The sequence below is a fragment of the Pelodiscus sinensis genome, chromosome 12, assembly GCF_052426305.1.
Source record: "Pelodiscus sinensis isolate ZL-2025 chromosome 12, ASM5242630v1, whole genome shotgun sequence".
NCBI lineage: Eukaryota > Metazoa > Chordata > Testudines > Trionychidae > Pelodiscus > Pelodiscus sinensis.
In genome coordinates, this window is record NC_143063.1 from 25,577,397 (window position 1) to 25,583,396 (window position 6,000).

Below are 6,000 nucleotides of genomic sequence, written 5' to 3' on the forward strand. Positions count from 1 at the left end.
ACAGAGTGTGGATGAGTCCATGTTTACTAACATTCTCCTTTGTCAAACATACCTCTATCAATCTAACCTAGTAATGCTTTTTTTTAAAATGCAGCATTTTAGTATCTTAATACCATACAGGCGAAATAAATCGATATGGTGCCATCCATAGTAGACTTCAGTATTTTTGAACATTTCAAAGTAAACAGCTGCCATGCCAGATCCTCTGAGAATATTACAGGAAGGGATTCACTTTAAGACAAAAGTTTGCATGAGTCCTGATAAATGCTGTATCTGTGGTAACATATACTTAGATGCTTTGTAATTCCCTAACTAACTCATGACTTTAAATGAAAATAAACAGCAGATGGTTGATGGGCAATAGTAGTAATCTGAGGTGCCTCTGCACCTGTTGTGATTGATTGCAGGTCAGAAAAACTAAAGGAAATTAGGCTAAAGGAAGCATGGTCCAGTGGTGAAAGGACTACAGAATTTGCTGTTGGAGTTCTGGATTTTCTTCCTGACTCTTGTTTTAGTCAAGGCGCCTATCCTGTCTGTTCCCTCTTCCTCAGAGAAATGTTACAAAACTTGTTAGGTTTGTCGAATAATTGAAATCCATTGTATGGAAATTGGTACAGAAGTGCAAAATAGAATGATTGCTATTATAAAATGAACCTGGCTTTCACTTTATCTTACTATTTGCTAATCAAATTTGCATTAAACCAGCATCTTTGTTTCTGGAGATAGTAGTTAATCCTATCCATTACAGTTCTTACCCTGCCTGAGACACTGCAGATGGTTGCTGTGGAAATTAACATATCACATAAGATTATAACTTCAGATAGAGCATGTGGGCTTAAAAACAAAACAGGGCATGTTCTCATGCAAGTATTCTTATTAATTAGAATAGAGGTAGAGGAATAGGAAAAAGCCACAAGCTTCTTTTTCCAAATAGGATGATGCTTTTCTATCTTTGCTTTGTGTTTATTCATGTTCTCAAGGATTACCACAGAACAGAGTGTAGGCAATGCATTTATTATCTGGGTAGATGTAAAATGGTTTAGTTTCCTTTGCATTGTTGGAAGCCAACTGTAATTTTTTTTAATGTACACAGAAACAGGAAGCAATCGAACATAGTGTACATAGCAGGTTAATAAGCATTTCTGTCCCATAATGTTCTTTCCACATATCATATGAAATTAGAAGAAAATACTCCACGTTAAATTGCACGTTACAAAGATTAATGTCTTAATTTAAGTTACTGAACGTGTACTATAAACTTTTTAAAAGAGCTCTTAGCTTTTTTAACTGCAGTTACTTGCTGTATTTCAGTCTCAGCTGTGTTTGTGACGCTTTCATATAAAAAACTGATAGCAGATTGCGATATAGTTACACATGGTCCAGATGAGATTAGAAATTCAGAGTTGACAAGTATGCATTTTCTATGGCTTTCTTTAGCCTCACGTTAAAAATGCATTGAATATTTGGCAATGGGGAATTCTGTTAAAGGTGGAATATTATCACATTCCTCTCTAATTGGAGTTGGCATGTCAGATAAATGAGACATGTCAACCTCCAGTATTTAGTTACTATGTTGATGGAGAACCATGTAATTGCCTACCAACAGATATATATAAATGTAATGACAAGGAAATAGTGGTTCAAAACAAGCTATTGCCCAGTGTACCCCAAATTAAAATATTTTAACTCTTCTTAGTTGAAGGCCTGAGAGAAGGATGTGAATGGCATTGAGGGAAGAGATTTCTCTCCAGAATAGGAAAATAAATCTTTGATTTATTTGATTCCATTACAAACTCTAGATACCACCCACAATTGTCTTATATCCTCATCCCAATTATGCACACATGCATAAGTGTGCTTACAGGAGTTGTCTAGTTGAAGCCTAGGAACTACTCCTATGAGCACAGTTACAGATACCTTAAGTATGTGCAGATTCAGGCCTGGGATTGTTTGGCAAGTGGCCATTATTTTAGAAATTCCGTTTGCTCAGAATTTAATATGCTGAGTAAACTTTTTTATTTATTTTGCAATTCAAGTGTTTAGGAGTTGACTTTTTTTATCCTTTTAACTTACTAAAATTTTGTGTGTGGCAACTCGACCCTCCTTCTGTATTTATTTTTGAAGGAGCAAACTTCCATCCATAAAATACTTAAAGAACACATAAAATACTTAGTTTGCACAAATTCAATTTCACATGAACACAAATAAATGCAAGTGGAGCCTACCTAAATATGTACCTCTAAATGTAGTGATTTTTTACCCCAAAAAATCACTTCTTCTCAGTAGGTGTTTATATGAAATATTATGTAACTAAATATTAAGCGTGGTTTTTAAAGGTGCCTGCCAAATGTTGATTTGGTCACTCGTATTTAAGTTCCCATGTTTGCTGCATTGTACCTTCCATTTCTAGGAGTATGGCTGTTTCTCATTATTTGCTTATGACTTAATGTCCTTTACTTTTTTCAAGTGTTTTCTGAAGGGTTGCTTTCTTGTCACACTATTACATTTACTCTTGCCCAGGCTTAATTTGCACTCTCCAGCTTCTGAAAATTTTTAACTATATTTTTGTTCCATGTTAAAATGATTTTTTTTCATAGTCTGTCACTTAGACTTGAGTGTATTCTGTCTGTATTCCATTTTGTACTTTGCATATGCTCATGTTTAAAGATTATTTATTAACATCAAGAGCTTGCAGACCAATCCTCTGAGATATGTTCTATGGATGCTCTTATGTGGCATGAGATGTGTTAGATGTCTAGGGAATACATTAGTATGACAGCCTCTGAACTGATTTAAATCACACACCATTGCATTAAGTAATTTAGATACTACACATGCAGTGTTGACTAATGTGTACAATAGTGAATTCAAACCATGCAAACTGTTTTAGCATTGAAATAGTATATATATTTTCACTATTTATTTTGCTGATTTACTTTGCACTACTGTCCTCTTGTAATATGATCTTACGAACTATTTTTGTGGCTAATAACACTAAAGCCTTTCAAATGTTGCCGTCAGATACTGGTTTTTATTCTCTCTGTTGGTGTGATGAACTGATGGGTAACCAAAGCTAGTGTGTGGGCCTCATGAGTGGCCCTTTTTCATCTCAGTGGGCTGCAAGATTGAAATCGGGCGTGGGCACTAAACATGACCCCAAGAATCAGATTAAATACATTGCATACTCGATTCTCCTTCTTTATCATGCCTTTTCCATACAAAGTGAGACATTATTACGGGAAAAATAAATTGCTGGAAAAAATAGTATAAAGCAGCATTGGGAGTCCATGGCTCTTACAATGTTGTGTGCAATCACTATGCACCTCACATGTGCCTTTGCTTTAAATGTGTGTCACTTGTCATTTTGACAAGGGACTGCTCGACCTTCCCTTCCACTGAAGGCCCGTTCACCACTCCCATCCTTCCCAAAACCCCCCATCCAGCCTCTTCCCTGCCTCCTCCCCTGAGCACGCTCCAGCCCTTCTCCTCTGCCTTGTTCCCAGCATCCCTGAAGCACCGTGAATCACCTGTTTCCCTCCTCGTCCCTGCTCCTTTCCTTCCCTCCAAAAGCTTAAACACCACAAATCAGCTGATTCACAGTACTCTGGAAGTTCTGGGAGGGAAGAGGAGAAAGTAAGTGCAGGGCCCCCCAGCATGAGAGAGGGGGCATTGTGCAGGCTGCACATGCAACCCTCCTGAGCAGCGTGCAGCCCATGGGCCACAGGTTGCCCACCACTGGTTGTGATGCAATGACAGAGTGAATGGAGTCTATTACATGTTACCCAAGTTTCTATACCTGTCAGAACAGCGACACCCGCTTCCTCGAAATTGTTTTTTAGAGTCTATCATCATCCTTTTATAAAATAATACTAATGTTTTCTAAAGGTTGAGTCTCTGGGTTTTTTCCCCATATAGCTTGTGTAACACACTGTGTGTTGCGTTCTCCTTCAGTGCTGGGTATATGAAAGGTCAACAGACTGCTGCTGCTATAAGCTAATGGAGCTACTTTATTATCTCAAGTAGTAGAGCTCTGTGCTTCAGGGCTCATGGTGCTGGATTCAAACCCTGTGGATTGCCCGCACAGGGGTCATTACACTTCTATCATGTACTCCTTCATTGTTGGAAAAATGGAGGCATTGAGAAAAGTGGAACTGTTTGAAGGAACATTTTTAAAAATTGCTCTTGGGGAAAAAAACCCTTTTTAGGTGTGCAGTTGAGCTGATACAGGTTGAATAATAACTCCCTGTGTTACGGTGTGGGGTGTGGTCCAGCAATATTCTGTAGCATTATTATATTCTTTTTCTTAACTCTGTGGTGAAGCACAGGCCAGAGCTCTGTTTCTTCAGGGGTTTTTCAGAAAGCATTACACAAAGTTAAAACTCAGGGTAGTCCATTTAAAGAGCACAGCAGAACCTTTCAGTAAAACAAACAGTGAAAGCATGCAAAGCACCTTGCAAATAGTGCGCTGCACAATAGAGTAAATAGCGTTTGGAATACTATGACTAGTTTAATAAAAGCCATTAGCTTGTAAATCTATGGGTGTTCCTTCATACAGACTTCTCCTCTTTTGTTTCTGTTTGGCATTCACATACGAGGTTTCACTAGAACATTGATTACTTTACTACTTTAATATATTTTACAATACTTTAATATACATATTAAATACTTTTCCCCTCTGATCTCAGAGATTGTCAGTGATTATAGGGGACTGCAGACTGTGAGTCAGCGCAGTCAGTCACCTGGAGTCTTGGGAGCTTGGAAAATGACAGTGGTCTCAGTTATTCAAACACTTCAGAACCCTGTCAGCCAACTAACAGTGGGATGTCCAGAGCTAGCATCATTCCAGCCCTCAGGTTACTAGGTGATGGGTCCTCAAGTAGCCAATATCCAAAGTGGCACAGGGATTGGCATCTGAGTATAAAATATTTGTTTCCTGGATCTCTTTAAGGCTCTGACTCTCTATAGGGAACAGCTTTCTCTCCATGTGCACAGCTCTGGGCAGAAATTCACAACCTTACTAAGCGCATCTCCATTTGCCTTTTAACTGAGACAGAATCCAAGTTTAGAGCAGTTAGTTTACAGTTAAATAGAATTTCCTCATGCTCTATTGCTTCTAGCATAATGAACGTTCTCCCCCAGCTCTCTCAGGACATACCAGGATATAGTCCATCTCTCACAGACTGTATCCAAAAGTGGTACAAGAATTGGAACCCTACCCTCATGTGTCTCATGGTCCTGCATCCATCAGACACTGAGTCTACAGAGCTGTCTCTAATGCCTATCGTTATATCCTTTCCCTCTTGCGGTCTGACTGCCTTAGCTGCCATAGTGTATCTAGGCTCTCTCCTGTCAATACAATAAAAAAAGACATCTCTTTGATATTACACTGACTTGTATAATGTGTGGCTCTGGCACCTGGTCTGCCCATTACATGGTTCATGGTATCATCTCCTTGAGGCTTTGTTCGCCAAAATCTCTTCACTTCATTCAATGGAAAAAGTTGGACGTGGGTAAATTTGACATGCCCGAGACACTAGCAATTGTTTCAACTCCGTCTTGACACCTCCTTAATCACTGACAATGAACGTCCAGAGCAGCCATCCACTACTGAGGAGAACTGAATTAACACTAAGAAAACTACCTATAAAACCTCTCTTGAAGTACTATGTTTCCAAACATGCAAACACAAGGACTGGTTTGATAACAAGAACAAAGATGCCTGAGCTCCACTTGATAAGATGCATGTGACACACCTGGCCTGCATCAATGATAAAGAAAATGCCTCTAGGAAATCAACATATATTCAGGCTAAGCAAAAAGCACAAATCAAATTATGGCAAATGAAAGAAGATTGGAAGAAATGTAATGCAGCCAAACATCGAAGTGCAGCCAATAGACATGATATTAAAACATTCTAGGGTGGGCTGTAGGCAATCTATGGGTCTTGCAATGTTGGCTCTACCCCAGTGCATTCTGCTGATGGCTGCACTCTGAATACAG